Source organism: Furipterus horrens, unplaced genomic scaffold (assembly GCF_987537825.1).
Source record: "Furipterus horrens unplaced genomic scaffold, mFurHor1.1.pri manual_scaffold_17, whole genome shotgun sequence".
Lineage (NCBI taxonomy): Eukaryota > Metazoa > Chordata > Mammalia > Chiroptera > Furipteridae > Furipterus > Furipterus horrens.
Genome location: NW_028327187.1, coordinates 52232852 through 52249273, shown reverse-complemented (window position 1 = coordinate 52249273; position 16422 = coordinate 52232852). Strand labels below are relative to the sequence as shown.

Below are 16422 nucleotides of genomic sequence, written 5' to 3'. Positions count from 1 at the left end.
CCACACGAAGAGGTCAAGTCCCTGTTTGAGGTCAGGATAAGCACCAGAGCCCTGTTCTCTGCTTCCCCTGCAGGGCTATTTGCCTTCCATGACACTATCTGTCTCCTCCCTTTTGGAGCCTGCAGTGTATATGCAATATATAATCTGATTAAAATGCCCCCCATAGCACAGTTGCATGTTGGTTGCAAGATATGGGGCTTGAAATAGTTCAAGATCCAAATCACTCTAAATTTGAAGATACATTTATTGCAATGGGTCAGCCTCCCTCATGCTGTGGGACTGTGCAAGTGAAACTCCAGGAACACAGAATGGCATCCTATTCTCATCTTTACTCAGCAAGAAGTCCAGAGGACCAGAGAGAAAGCCAGCTGGTCAAGCCAGGAAACCATACGTTTCCAAACAATTTCCAATTAGCTTTAAAATATCTGCTCTCTATGGAGCACTGACTTCTACTCCAAGTCTTCTGGGTGGTGGTAAGGGATTTCTGACAGCCAGAAGCAAATTAAGACCCCCAACAACTCCCTGAGAGGGGATTAAATGAAAAAAAAATAAAATAAAATAAACTCTTGGTGTTTAAAACTTTCCCTCCATTACAACGTGGCAGATATGCATTGGGAAAACATCCTGAGATGAGCTCTTTATTGATCTCAAGTCCTCTAAGATAAAGTTTGTGAAATAATTAATTCCAGCTCCCTTGTCATCACTTACATGATCTAGAGAAGTTCACTGGCATTAATGACAAGGCTCTCAACCTCTTCCTAAAGTGACATTCCTTTGTGTTCATAGGCTCCCCTCCCAGTCTGCTCAATCACTGGAGGACAGCAGCCTTTGTCTCTAAAACTGCCCCCTCCACAATACAATTAGGGCTTAAGTGACTCCCTGGGCCTGCAGAACCTGTCAGAATGCTCCACGCTTCCTGTGCTGAGAGTCTAGAATTCATGACCATGTAGATTATTGAATTATACACTTGGCCAGAGATTAAGCCTGGTCCTTTGTACCACAACCTCTGAGGTCTAGGAGAAGATTTGACCTCTCAGGATCTGTGTTCATTTTGCCTTGATGAGAGGCAGAGTAAAGCAGCCCTGGTCATACAATCTCACACCTTGGGGTGTGATAATCGGCAAATTGCAGACAAGGAATTGACTATTTTCCTATTCTCATTGTCCTGGGTCCAAGCTGAACTGTTCAATTGCTGGCAGGCTCTTTTTATCACTCCAGATTGCAAACCCCTCTCTTGCCAGGCAAGCCAAGGAAGAAGAGCATCCTGAACTGTGTTGCCAGCTACAAAGGGATCATGGAGGAGTTTCAAGAGGCCAAATGCATAGAGCTAAGTCTATCCAGAATCCTACACAAGGAGTGAGGCAGGAGGGAAACCAGTCAGAACTCTGCTTCCTTGGCTTCAAAACCAAAGATGTAGGTGGAGCTGGGAGACTGAGATAATCTTTTAAACAAGAAAAAAAAAAAGCCAAATTACCACTTCAAACCCATTCCTTAACATATCAATTGAGTATCCTGCAGGTGTGAATGACTTAAAAACCAGACATACTCAGATTTCTAGGGGATTTTGTATGCCAAATATAAAGAAAACCCTTTTGTTTTGGTTAACTCCTCATGTCTCTGAGAATAGGTCAGAGAGACCTATCCTGATGCCCTGACCTATACTAGATCCCTTATTATAATCACTAACAATACACATTAATTTTCTTTCATGGCACTTATCATAATTTTCAATTACCTATATTTACTTTTCTAATCTGTTCAACAAATACAGTATTCCCTCATTTATTGCAGGTATTATGTTCTAGATCCCCCTGCGATAGGTGAAAATCTGCGAAGTAAAAACCTTACATTTATTTTAGTATTTATATATTTTTAAGGCTTTATAAACCCTTCCCACACACTTATAAACTGTTTCCAGCCCTTTATTAACCTTTCCCACTCCCTTATTAATCTTTTCCACACTTTTATAAACACTACTTACATTCTTAAACACATTCTACACTCTTAAACCTACATAACTTTAACGACGTATGTATACAGTACCACAAAATCCCGCGATAGTGAAAAATCCGTGATAAATAATTAAATATAATATTTTTTCAAATCCCGCAATACAGTGAGTCCACGATAAGTGAACTGCGATATAGAGAGGGACTACTGAATTTATTACATATTTACTGGCTTGGTTCTAGACTGTGCAGATACACAGTGAACAAAACAGACAAAAGTCCCTGCCCTCATGTACCTTGTATTATAGTAAGGGAGATAGATATACAAAAGTAATGTTATGTTATATAGTAAATAAAGGCTCTAAAATGAATTCTCATGTCAAAAATTTTTACTAGAAGTTTTATGCTGCTCAGGATATATTTTTATATGTATAGTAATGAACTAATTATTTTTCTTATTTTTTTCAAATTCAGATAAATCTGATCTTAACCAAGTGGTCATCAGCAAAGAAAATAATACTCAATCTTAAAATTACCTTCACTCTGTTAAATAACAAAAGTACTCATACTGTGGGTGGTAATTCCAGAAGAAACAGGAGTGCGGCGTGAACATGGGGAAGCAAAAGAAGACAAGGAAATATGCGACCATGAAGCAAATGCTTAGTCTGAGAGATCAGAGGCTTAAAGAAAAGGATCGATTGAAACCTCAAAAGAAAGAAAAGAAAGATCCTAGTGCACTCAAGGAAAGAGAAGTCCCTCAATACTCTTCCTGCTTATTCTTCCAATATAACACACAGCTGGGCCCACCTTACCACATCCTGGTTGATACCAACTTTATCAACTTTTCCATTAAGGCTAAACTGGACTTAGTGCAGTCAATGATGGACTGTCTCTATGCCAAGTGTATCCCTTGTATAACCGACTGTGTAATGGCTGAAATTGAGAAATTGGGAGAGAAGTATCGAGTGGCTCTGAGGATCGCCAAGGATCCAAGATTTGAACGATTACCATGCACACATAAAGGAACCTATGCAGATGACTGTTTAGTACAGAGAATAACTCAGCACAAGTGTTACATTGTGGCCACAGTGGACCAGGACCTTAAACTAAGAATCAGGAAGATCCCTGGAGTTCCCATCATGTACATTTCTAACCATAGGTACAACATTGAGCGGATGCCAGATGGTTATGGAGCCCCTCGGTTCTGATACTGAAAAGACAAAGTTCCTCTGCTTTCCTTCAACTAACTTTCTCTGTTGCCAGTTTATTAAACATGTTACATAATGAGTTATTATTGCTCCATTTACCCATATGAGCTGAGTATGGTTAAATACACTCACGTCTTGATGTTGTTTTGAAAATGATATTTTGTATCATTTTAGTATTTGTTACATCTTTTTATAAATCAAATCAGATGACTGCTCACACACAAAAAAAGTACTCATACTGTGTTATGTTTATATCTCTATAATAACATTTACCTCTTGAATCATAATTGCTAATATCTTGATCTTCATGTATCACTGGGTAATCAGGTGCTTGAGAGCCTAGCCAGTAAGTTAAGAAATAAATGTTGAAATGAGAATCTGGACCCTATCATAGATTCTGAGACCACTGAATGATTTGCATAGAAAAGCCCAAGAACCAAGTAAGAATAAAGGATGCATCCAGCCCCGTGCAGTTCAGGCCAGGCTGGAGCAGAACTGGAACCACCACTTCTTTCACAAGTTGGAGAAGATACTATGTGATTCACAAACCCTTCCTCAGCCCTCAGATATTTTGTTCTGAAGCTTGTAGATTCTTGTAGGCCTGGTATTTTGGAGAACTCATTAATTTATTAAGACATTTATTAGTGATTACAACACATCTTTTCTGTAATGAGGACTCTAGGAGTATAGACTCTGAAAGTTTACAGAATTGTATGGCTGATTGAGGCCTAAGGGGGAAAACATTTTTTTATTTATTTTTCCTTTTTTAAATATGTTTTTATTATAGAGGTAAAACATCCACAGTGTAGAAAAATTTTAAATGTAACACATTTTAAAGATAATGTTATAATGATGCAAATCTTTCTAATCAGTCAGAGGCAAGCTTCCTGCTTCACAAGATAGAATCACATGGAAATGACAGAAAATCTTTCTTTGCTGTTTGAAGACTAGGTAGGTCTTTCCATTATTTTCCATTAGATCATTTTCCATTTTCAGAGACAGTAGTTGTTAGAGCTGTAGAACATGGACTAAATTAGTAGAGGTCCCAGGATGCTACCTAGAGGTTTTTCCCCCTTGGGCTTATATCCCTGACTTCTTGTCAGATCATTTTTTCTTTCATATATGATTCTTCCTAAAAGACGAATGCCACAAATATCTCAGATAGCAAAAATTCTGGCCTATAAAGATTTTACTGAGCAGTTTAGTGGAATGTTCATAATATGGGTACACTTAATTTAAGAGAAATGATTTTCACTCTATAATCTTCTCCCCTAAGGTAGCTGCAATAATTTTTCAACAAAAGCACTCCTGGACAGTTGTAGTTGACATTAGGGGGGACTCTTACAGTTTGATTTAAGTTAACACACTCCAAGTCCCAAAGAACACGACACGTTTATATGCTAATATGAAAGAGGAATAATTAGTTCCTGTCTAGAGAAGGAAAACAAAGTAAAATCAACCAATTATACATAATAAATTCACATTGATTTGCGGCTAGACTGTCCATTTTATGCAACTCACAAACTTCTCTAAATCTTGTATCAATAGATGCGGTAACACCAGTGGGCATTCTGAATATAGCTATATCTATTAGTTTTGCTTATCTTTGGGAATTGTGCAGAATGGAAGTGAGGGTCGCAGTGTAGTATAAGCCAGGATCATGGGGACTGGGATGGAAAGACAGAAGTGGTTGGAGAGAGAGGAAGTTAAGATTGGAGAAACCACCAGTAAAGTAAAGCATTTTGTTTACTTTAACTTATCTGGGCAAATTCTGATTTCTTAACTCCAAAGATTTAAAAGCAAAAATGGAAAATGATGCCTCAGGGAAAAAGAAAACCCTAACCAAGTTTTGAATAAACTCTTCCCTAGATGTGCCAGGGAAGCTTTCCAAAAATAGAGAGCCATAAGAAGGCTCTATTCCTCTTGAGAGCACACTTACAAAGAATCCCTAGTGTTGGTTTTGCTGACTGCTCAAGACACTCTGAGTCTCACAGGGAGAAAGAAAAAGGAGGGGTATCCTAGAATGAGGTGGGGGTGGTAGTTACTTCCTGAAGACAGCCATCTGTAAAGTTCTGCTCTGATGGCCTGTTGTTTGAATTTGACCAAGAAGAGGGTCTATATTTCCTACAAGAGTCTTTGTTAGTGTTCCACACATTAGTAACTCTAAAATTTAGAGCAGCATTTCCCCAAATGAGGGCTAGAATGCCCTTGGAGGTCAATGGGGCTTCAATAAGGTCTGATGATTCAATAAAGAGACTTGGGCCCTGACTAGTATGGCTCAGTTGGTTGGAGTATCATCCAACAAACCTACAGGTTGCAGATTTGATTCCTGGTCAGGGCGCATGCCTAGGTTGTGGGTTTGGTCCCCAGTTGAGATGTGTATGAGAGGCAACTATTCGAAGTTTCTCTATCACATTGATGTCATCTCTCTCTCTCTCTTTCTCTCCCTCCCTCCCTCTCTCTCTAAAATCAGTAAACATGTCCTCAGGTGAGGATAACAAAAAAAAAAAGAGAGAGAGAGACCTGGTAGCAAAATGTCCTTCTTCTTTGCCTGCTCATGGCCTATCACAAACAATACAGCATTAAGAGACTCTTCTATTTTCTCTGCTCCTTTCCCTTCTTTCCCTTAACTTTGTTAAGATCCAAGTTCTGTATGTACCAGAATTTGTTTTTCAGTTCTTCCTTGTTACACAGGTCAGCTAATCTCACCCTGTTAACAAATCCTGACTCCTTTTCTTGTCTACATTCATTTTTCACTCTTTCTCTTAATTATCTGGAAGCCAACACATTTAGCCTCTCTTCCAATCTAAGCTGTTAGGACAACAATGAATCTTGGCCAAAACCCCAATGACATAACGACAGGTGTCACCACAAAACCTATAAAATTAGGTTAAATGACAAAGTCTTCATAGGAAATTACGTTTCTTCAGTATTAATGATAGAGTTGCTATAAAGTCATCAGAAGGCAGGAGAAGGGGGTAGAGGGGTATTTCTTCCAAGAGGTAGTAAGGAAAGTATCCTAGCCAGGGAAGTAGGAGACTTGGTCTCAGTTCCACCATCAACTTTCTGTGATCATAAGTGAGTACCCTCTGACATGTCAAGATTGAGGTGTAGGTAGACATGCTTCACCTCCTTGTATACCATAAGGAGGATCACAACTAACCTCAAAACAAAAACATCCAAAACTACCAGAAAATCAAACTGTATGGAAGTCTTACAACCAAGGATTTAAAGAAACCTTATTCATCCAGATGGGTAGGAAGGGCAGAGATGGGAATACGGGATGGAGAGGATGCAATATGGCAGTGGCGAGGCAGTGGCTGTAGCTGCCAGCTACATGAATGGGCAGTTCCACATTCACGTGTGGTGGATCAAGTAATCCCATCCCTAGGCCACACTGCACAGCCCAGGGTTCCAGTACCAGGAAAATAAAGCCTCGTAGCTTCTAGCTGCAAATATCCAGTGGAGGTTGGGGTGGTGGAAAAAACTGCCTATCTCTCAGCAGAGTCTGTTTAAAGGGCCCGCATGGACATAGAACATATGCACATCCACCCACTCTGGGAACTACCACTAGTGCAAGCAGCTAGATGGGCGCCAGTTGCATATGGGAAGTGGATGCACTGACTAGAAATGGGACAAGTGCTGAGCAAACTTTCAGCAGCCAGGCAGCAGCATTGCCCCCCTCTGACCCCTCACTCATACAGATCCGCAAAGCAGTGAAGTGGGTTGTCCTGCCCTGGTGATCACCTAAGGCTCTGCCCCATACTATGTAATAGGTTCTCCAAGACAGGGAGTCAAAGCAGCTTTACCTAATATACAGAAAAAAAGAAAAACACAGGAAGGCTACCAAATTGAGGAAACAAAGACATATGGCTCAAATGAAAGAACAGATCAAAACTCCAGAAAAAGAACTAAGTGAAAAGGAGATAGACAATCTATCAGATGGAGAGTTCAAAACACTGGTGATAAGTATGCTCAGAGAACTCATTGGGTATGGCAAAAGCATAAGGGAAAAAATTAAGGCTACGCTAAGTGAAATGAAGAATGATCCACAGGGAATCAACAGTGAAGAGGAGGAAGGTGGGGTTGAAAACAATGGTTTGGAACATAAGGAAGAAATAAACATTAAACCAGAACATAAATAAGAAACAAGAATTGGGAAAAAAAACAAACCACAACTAGGAGAGAATAAGAAGACTTTGGGACAACTTTGAACATGCCAACATCTGAATCATAGGGATGCCAGAAGGAGAGGAGGAAGAACAAGAAATCGAAAAGTCATTTGAAAAAATAATGAAAGACAAATTTCTTAATTTGGTGAAGGAAATAGACATACAAGTCCAGATAGCACAGAGAGTCCCAAACATGTTGAACCCAAAGAGGACTACACCAACACACATCATAATTAAAATGCCAAAGACTAAAGACAAAGAGAGAATCTTAAAAGCAGCAAAAGAAAAGAGAGTTACCTACCAAGGATTTCCCAAAATCATCTGATTTCTCCAAAGAATCTTTGCAGACAAGAAGGGACTGGCAAGAAGTATTAAAAGTAATGAAAAGCAAGGACCTAAAACCAAGATTACTCTATCCAGCAAAGCTATCATTTAGAATGGAAGGGCAGATAACATGCTTCCCAGACAAGGTAAAGCTAAAGGAGCTCATCATCACCAAGTCCTTATTATATGAAATGTTAAAGGGACTTTTTTAAGAAAAAGAAGATCAAAATTATGAGCGTATAAAGGTGACACTTTCACAACTATCAATAACTCAATCTAAAAAACAAAAACAAACTAAGCAAACAACTAGAATAGGAACAGAATCATAGATATGGAGATCATTTGGAGGATTATCAGTGGGGAGGGGGAAGGGGGATAACAGGGGAAAAGGTACAGGGATTAAGAAGCATAACTGGCAGGTACAAAATAGATAGGGGTATGTTAAGAATAGTATAGGAAGTGGAGAAGCCAAAGAACTTACGTGCATGACCCATGGACATGAACTAAGGGTGGGGAACTGCTGGAGGGAGTGGACTACTGGGCAGAGGAGACAAAGGGGAAAGTTGGGACATCTGTAATAGCATAATCAATAAAATATACTTTTTACAAACGTGAGTATCTTTTCTGTGTACCTCAGTTTTCTTATTTGGAAAAAAAAAAGGCTTATGAGTGAAGTCAGTCTTCTTTCAAGGAAGGATACTCAAACCACTGGTGGTTTGAGGTGGTGCATGGATAAATATTTTTATTCTAATAGTTTTGTATATATTCTACATACATTTGGAAAATATTGGTTTTCCATATGCAGTTGCATTTAAAAATAAATTTAACCAACCTAAAGAAAAGTATTTAGTAAAATGATAAGTACTACACATAGCAATAGTGATGGTGTTTTGTGAATTTTGACTTGGATTTGGTAAAGAATGAGCTAAATTTGTCCTATGGACTCTAGCATTCTGGGTCAATTAAACAATAAGAACTAACACTACAGCATTTCTTACGTGCTATGCATGTGTCAGTGTTCTACAAACTATATATGGTAAATCATGTAATCTTCACAACAACCTTATGAGGTAGGCACTATTATTATCTTCATTTTACAGATGAAGAAACTGAGCTATAGAGGGGCCAAGAACTTGCCTAATGTCATACAATTTAAGAGTCAGAGCCAAAATTTGAACTTGAGCAAATTCAATCGAGAAGCCACAATCTTCAACTGCTACACCAGTGCTTCTCAAAGCATGGTTCCTGAACCAGCAGCATCAACATAACTTGGGAGTGTGTTAGAAACTCAAATGATCAATTCTCCACCTCAGACCTACTGAATTAGAAATTTGTGGAAGAGGAATCCAATAATCTGTGTTATAACATATCCTATAGGTGATTTTGACACATACTTGCATTTGAACATGTACTAAACTGCAATGCACTATATTGAGGCAAAGACAGCAAGTGTGGAATGATGGTAAGGTGATTTGGATGGCAAATTAAGGTAGAGTGAAGGTTTATACCAGACTGAAGAAGGAAATGAGTCAGATTAAAGAAATATTACAGAAGCAGAGGAAGAAGAAGAAAGTAGACTAGTTTGGGGTCCCAAGGAACAATGAGGATGGTTATCTCTCAGAGGACTGGAAAAAACAGAGATAGGCCTAAGGGAAGAAGAAGCTGATGCTTTGCACTTTTCTCCATATGAAAAAAAAAAATTGGTTAAAAGCTCTTAGTGATGGTAGAGATAAACTAACCAGGTTTTGAGGAAAAGAGATGATTGATTCAAACAAACTGCTGTAAACCGCAATATTGACTCAAGTGAAATAATATTTACTTAGGTCAGAGTAGCAGCTGGAAATGAATATTTTCCAATGACCCAAGCCCAGTGATTATTAGGATATTGTGGCAACCATTAAAATGTGCCATTCAGATCTCCTGTTTGGGGAGCATAATTGAGAAATGGCCCTAGCTGCTGAACCTCCAAACCCATCACAGCATTTGAGCTGAGACATTTCCAATGGGCAGTTCCCAGCCAATGACTGAGTGTGGCCCATTCCACTCTTTTGATGGGTGAGTTCAGCTTACAGACTTCTCATATGATTTGGCCAAAACTTTCTTAGAACTGTGCTGCAATCTAGACTCTACCTGTCCAATCATCTCTCCTTCCCTCTCCTCACAGGAGCTGAACCTGCACTGTAATCCAACAGCCCCTATTTTCGTTGGCTTCCTTCTCTTTTTCTCTCACAGGCACCTAATTCAATAAACTATATATACATTAACAAAGGCAATTTGCTAGTGATATATATTTATATATACACACATATATATAAAATGCCATTTTGGCGTGTGCTTTATAAAAGTCTCAAATTGATAGAGGGTTTTTCCCAATCAGGATTTGCTGTATGAGTGAAGATGTAGATTCTGAAAGTATCTCAGAGTTGGATGGTTTGAGATTAAGAGTAACGTGCCTGTTGAGAGGTATATGGGAATAGACATGTAGATTCTGATAGTACTAACCCTGGACCTTTACAACAGGGAAACTGCTTCATTCAGATTCCCTCAGGAATATAGAGACAAATATCAGGCATTTGTGAATTAGCATTTGTAAAGCTCATCTTTATACTAGTTTGGTTCTCTTATGTGGATTCCATAGGGAAGAGTCAATGATCTGAATGAAATGGTGGATCCTAGTGTGGAGTGAGATACTTTTACTCTTGAATGATTAGGAGGATTCTAATTTTATGGGAAAATGAATATGGCCATAACAGCAAGATTCAGAAAAAGGAGTGTCAGTAGTTGAAGGGGCCAATGTTGGCCGCCAGACTTACTTTTCTTTTTAGTGTATCCTTATACTACATACACTCTTAGGAAAGGGCTAAATATCCCTGAGAGAAGTAACATCTTAGGAGCCAACATCTTAGAGGAGATGATCTGTGAAACAGTTTAAATAGAGCACATTAGGGATGAGTTGTGGGTCACACTAAAAAATGTTCAATTAATGAGAAATGATGAAAGTCAATTCTGTGTAATCTGCTGTGTATGGTTTTTTTAAGATTTTTTTTTATATACTTTTAGAGAGAGGGGAAGGGAGGGAGAAAGAGAGGGATAAAAACATCAATGTGCAGGAAATACATAGATAGATTGCCTCTCAATTGCCCCCAGTTGGGGACCTGCCCAGACCATGGATTGAAAGGGTGACCTCTTGGTTCACGGTTCGCAGGCTGACACTCAATCCACTGAGCCATACCTGCCAGGGCTGCTGTGTATGTCTTGGAATGCCATACAGTGTTAGTGTTTTCCCAGCTTACCATAGTGCAGCTAAAAGCATATTAACATATCAGATAGAAAAAAAGAGGAAATTAGTTTAATGGCTTGCCACCTCTTCCACTTTTTAGTGGAACTAATAAGAAAAAAAACCTAAACTTTTACAACTTTACCTTTTCTGTTTTTACCCTGGTGGGAGGACACTCACACTCTCTTCTCTGCCAAAGATCCCTGAGTGTTTGTCCCACTTATTCTAAGACCACAGGGTATGGTAGGAACTAAGCCAGTATTGTAAATGTATGTCACTAGCTGAAGGGTGAGTCTTCCTCTTGGAAATTGGGGGATCAGGCCCCTCTTACTTATCCCTTCAGAAGAGCTGAGCATCTTTAGACACATTGAAGTTTAGTTTACATAAAAGATTATAAGGAGCCAATTGCAAAAACAATGAGATCTTTGAGATACAACAAAAAGTCATAAAGATGAAGGAGGTTAAACTATAATTTAACTTGATGCTTAGTGGGAATGTTCAACAGCAGGGAAAACTTTAGGATATAAACACATTTTCAAAACAGAGACACTGAATGCTCAGAAACGGATGTGCCTAGTGTTCAAATGCTAATGTCATTAACCAGAATCATACCTTTCTCTTGAGTGTTTACTTACAGTAGGTATACTACGTAAAAAATAATAATCATAACTCTTACTTTGCAAATCATTTTATTGCCAATGTAAAGATCATTTAGCTCATAAATGCAATCTAAATAACTGGTAACAAAGACTCCCAGGTTCCTGCTGTTGCCTCTGATTAGAATAGTAAGCTTCTCTCTTCTCTACTGAAACTGTGAGTGTTCAAGTCTTAGATACTTCCTGGCAATAACATCAGTGTTATTAGACTTAATAAACACAATTTTAGAATATAAATAACCCCTATTGAATCCACAGACCATAAATAAAAGGAGTAAGTAAGTCGGTGAAGATCAATACATTGACACAGGCAATTTGCTAGTGATTACAATAAAGATCGTGCTTGTTAATCAGTACTACACATTTCGGCAGATCCTGTTAAGGTAGTATTCGTCATTTCAGTTAATGAATTGCTAGTTCTTCCTTTCAATCAGATGAAACTGGCCACAGATATCTGGAAAACGTGCAAATCCAACTAGTTGGAAAATACACCAAATAACCTTTTTGAATACGACCATCACACAAACCAATAAATTAACCCTGTTTAATAGCCAAGCTAATCCAAGCAAGTAGACATAATTTCCAGTAAATTCAACAGTGATGATAATACTGCACCAAATATCCAACGTACAATTACCACAGAGTAGGCTGCAGGTAGTGTCTTGCTGAGTCAGGAGGCTGGAATTGAGTTCCATATTTGCCAACAGCTGACTTTGTAACCCTGTATAACTCCCCTCTCTTCTTTCAGCCTCAACCTTTTCATCTATAAAATAAGGGGATTATATTGAGTGCTCTTTAGTGTTCCTTTCAGCTCTAGAGCTATATATATTTACTGCATTTGTTTCTTACAAATTGATTGTATCAATATGGTAAAAATTAGACAGGGGAAATAAATTTCATCTTAAACATTTTCAGTTTGTTACCTTAATTGTCTGATACTGGTTGCCCAGAACAATGTGTTGAGAATTCTGAGGCTAGGTCTAAGCTCAGCAGGAAAGAATGCCAAACACAAAGGAACAGATTGGGAATGATAGCTTTCATGCCATGAATTTACCATCCCAGACATAGATAATACCATTTAGGCAACTGGATCATACTAGTTAGAAGCCTCCATTGTAATCCATGGAACTGGAGTTCAGTATTTTTAAAAATATTCCCAAAACTCATGAGTGTTATATGTCCTCTAAGAACTATGATAAGCTAATAAATACTTATTATTATTTACCTATTACTACTACTAGTAGTAATAACTAAATGATAATATCTAATACAATTTACCATATAAAAGCAAATACAGTACATTCATTTGGAAGCAGGAAAGGCAAATCCAGGAATAGCCATAGCTAATTCTCAACTCAATGAGTTGTATTGTATAATGAAGCCCTGTCACTGTTTTTAATTCAGACAGATTAATAATCCTCTGCAGTCAATACTATGGGATATGGATCAATAAACTATTAAATGGCAAAGAAAAATTTTGCAAATTAAATAAAGCTCTGTTTTGTATGAAAAAATTTTCAGTTAATGAGGAATGATGGAAGTTGATTCTCTGCAATCTACTGTGTATTTTTTTAAGTATATTTTATTGATTATATTGTTACAATAGTTCCAATTTTTCTCCTTTGCTACACTCCACACAGCACTCCCCCTCCCCCAGTAATCCCCCCTCAAATCCATGCCCATGGTTTGTACATACAAGCTCTCCCACTTCACCCTTTCATATATTCTTTTTTTTTTAAATAAATAAATGATTAATTAATTATTTTAATAATAAAAAATAAGAGTCCCTCCCTCTCAGATATTAAGACCCTTTATAATCTAATAAAGGACAATGGGCGAAGGTCTCAAGCTCCTCTAGCTGCTTCAAGCTGGACATGGTCATCGTCCTACCTACCCTTGGGTCCAGAAATCCCTAATAAGAGTGGGAGTGTGGAGGAGAGGGTGGCCTTCCCACATGGGGAAGGATTGTGCAGACTCTAGGTCAGTTAGCTGTCCCCAGACAATGGCATGCTTGGTTTAACAGGCTGGCATCCTTGCTGTATTCTGGGGGCAACAGATTTGGCAAAACAGTTAAAAGACATCATTCATTCTATAACTACTAGAAGACAAAAGGCAGGATTAATTTTTCAATGTTCCACATTAGGGAAAAAAAGGGCTTCTTTGGAGGAAGGTGTCCCAGGCACATCTCACCTGTCCAAAACCCTTTTGCCCATTATACTTAGTTTGGACTGAGGGAAATATTTTAGGTTTCCCCCCTCTCAGACCTCTGGGTCCTTTCTGTCCAAGCCATTAGGATAGAACAGAGAAACCAGTTTTAAAGTGAAGCTCACAGACCACCCCATTCTTCACCAACCCGGACACTTAATTCAGCCAAACCACTGAGTCTCAGGAGGCAGCGCTGCAGACAGGATTAAGTGAGGCCTATATGTACAAACAATAACTCAGGTAATGAGGTCATAGGCTTATGCCCTTTGAAAATAAAAAACACATGTTAATTTATATAACATAACCCAAAAGCAAGTCTCTAAATCTGTAAGACTGTCTTATTGGAAAGACATCCAGTTGCAAGGCATTTGACATTCTTCTTGCCTGTAAATTAAATATCTCTGATGATACCACATAGTTTAACTTTCAAGTGAAAACATATTTTAAATGAAAAGAAACTTTAAAGATGATTAGCTGCACTACTTTATAGTCTACCACTGATCATTGTGATTTTCCTTGAATAATAATTTTTCTCCCTAAGATTACCCTCCTCGTCATTAAAGGGACTGCATTAAGTCCATTTTTAATTTATCCTGGTCATTTGCATAAACACAACAAGAGCAGAAAATGATCACATATGATCTTTAGTTTTGCTTTGCTGGAACTTATGCAAGGAACATTTAGGGTGACCTTCAGTCTGCCCTTCAGGGCACAGAGGCTGAGCCACATACCTGGCATTCAGCCTTGCCTGTATACACCTGTCTTTTCCAAGTCCTTCTGGTTTTCCATTGTGCCTTAAGGTCCCTTCTAGCCATCTTTCAGGAAAACAACCTTCGTTCCTTCCCTGGAAAGATTGCTGTGGACCACACAACCATCCACGGTACCAGGCCTTTTATCTCGTGGGCTTTTATTACCTTCAAAAATCATTCCCAATTCCTCAGGGCTTTTTGGTAACAACTAGAACCCAAGCATGTCTCCTTTAGGCATGACATTCCAGTCAAAGACTTGATCAAAAAAAAAAAACAAAAAACCTCTGTTAACAACTGGTCTTATTAGTTTTATGCAAAGAAATTTATGTCATTACTTACTTCTTTAGAAGGCCAAACTGTGGAGGGATCAGATAGGGAGAAAAATATACAACGTAAAGGAAAATCCTTGTCCTTCTAATATTCACTGAACTGGCATTTCCATTCTTCATATTTTTATTTTTCCTCCACTAAATTTTTTTTTTCCATTACAGTTGTACCACTTTTTTCCCCCTCTTGCTTCCCTGCACCCTGTCCTTCCCTTCCCCCACATTCAGTCCCCACACAGTTCCCCATGTCCATGGGTCATTTATAAATGTTCTTTGACTAGACCCTTCCTCTTCTTACCCCTTCTCTACCTCCCATCTCCCCCTTTGTTACTGTTAGTTTATTCCTTGTTTACATACCTCTGGTTCAATTTTGCCCATTTGTTTGTGTTTTTCATTAGTCTTCTGTAATAGGTGATAGCATAAGGTATTTTTCTTTTGTTGCCTGGCTTATTTCGCTAAGCATAATTCTCTCTAGATCCATCCATATTGTTGCAAATGGTAGAAGTTCCTTCTTCCTTTCTGTTACATAGTACTCCATTGTGTAAATGTACCACAGTTTTTTGATCCACTCATCTATGGACAGGCACTTAGGTTATTTCCAGCACTTGGCTAATGTAAATAGTACTGCTATGAACCTAGGGGTGCATAGGTTCTTTTGAATTGGTGTTTCAGGATTGTTTGGACATAATCCTAGCAATGGAATTGCTGGTTAAAAAGGCAGTTCCATTTTTAGTTTTTGAGGAAATTCCAAACTGTTTTCCATAGTGGCTGGACCAGTCTGCATTCCCACCAGCAATGCACCAGGGTTCTCATTTCTCCGCATCCTCTCCAGGACAAGTTGTTTGTTGATTTGTTGATGATGACCATTCTGACTGGTGTGAGGTGGTATCTCATTGTGGTTTTTATTTGCATCTCTCTGATGGCTAGTGATATTGAGCATTCTTTCATATGTCTATGGATCCTCTGTATGTCCTCTTTGGGGAAGTGTTTGTTCAGATCCTTTGACCATTTTCTAATTGGGTTGTCTGTCTTCTTGGTCTTGAGTTGTATGAGTTCTTTATATATTTTGGAGATCAATCCCTTGTCTGAGATATCATTAGCAAATATATTTTCCTGTACGGTTTGTTTCCTTTTCCTCTTGCTAATGTTTTCTTTAGCTGAGCAGAAACTCTTTAGTTTGATGTAGTCCCATTTGTTTATTCTTTCCTTTATTTCCCTTGCCTTAGGAGACACATCATTGGAAATGTTGCTACGTGGGATATCTGAAATTTTCCTGCCTATGTTTTCCTCTAGGACTTTAATGGTGTCACGGCTTACATTTAAGTCTTTGATCCATTTTGAGTTTATTCTGGTGTATGGTGTAAGTTGGTGGTCTAGTTTCATTTCTTTTGCATGTCCCTGTCCAGTTTTCCCAACACCATTTATTGAACAGGCTCTTTTCACTCCATTTGATGTTCCTTCCCCCTTTGTCAAATATAACTTGACCATATAGACCTGGGGTTATTTCTGGGCTCTCTATTCTGTTCCATTGATCTATATGTCTGTTCTTATGCCAG

The 16422-nt window shown here is 38.5% G+C and overlaps 1 protein-coding gene and 1 pseudogene across 1 annotated transcript in view; one reads left to right on the top strand and one right to left on the bottom strand.

The window, feature by feature from the left end:
- COL4A6 (collagen type IV alpha 6 chain) overlaps nt 1–16422 on the bottom strand; it is a 349822-nt gene that overhangs the window by 186171 nt on the left and 147229 nt on the right.
- LOC149990998 (rRNA-processing protein FCF1 homolog pseudogene) lies at nt 2529–3164 on the top strand (annotated as a pseudogene).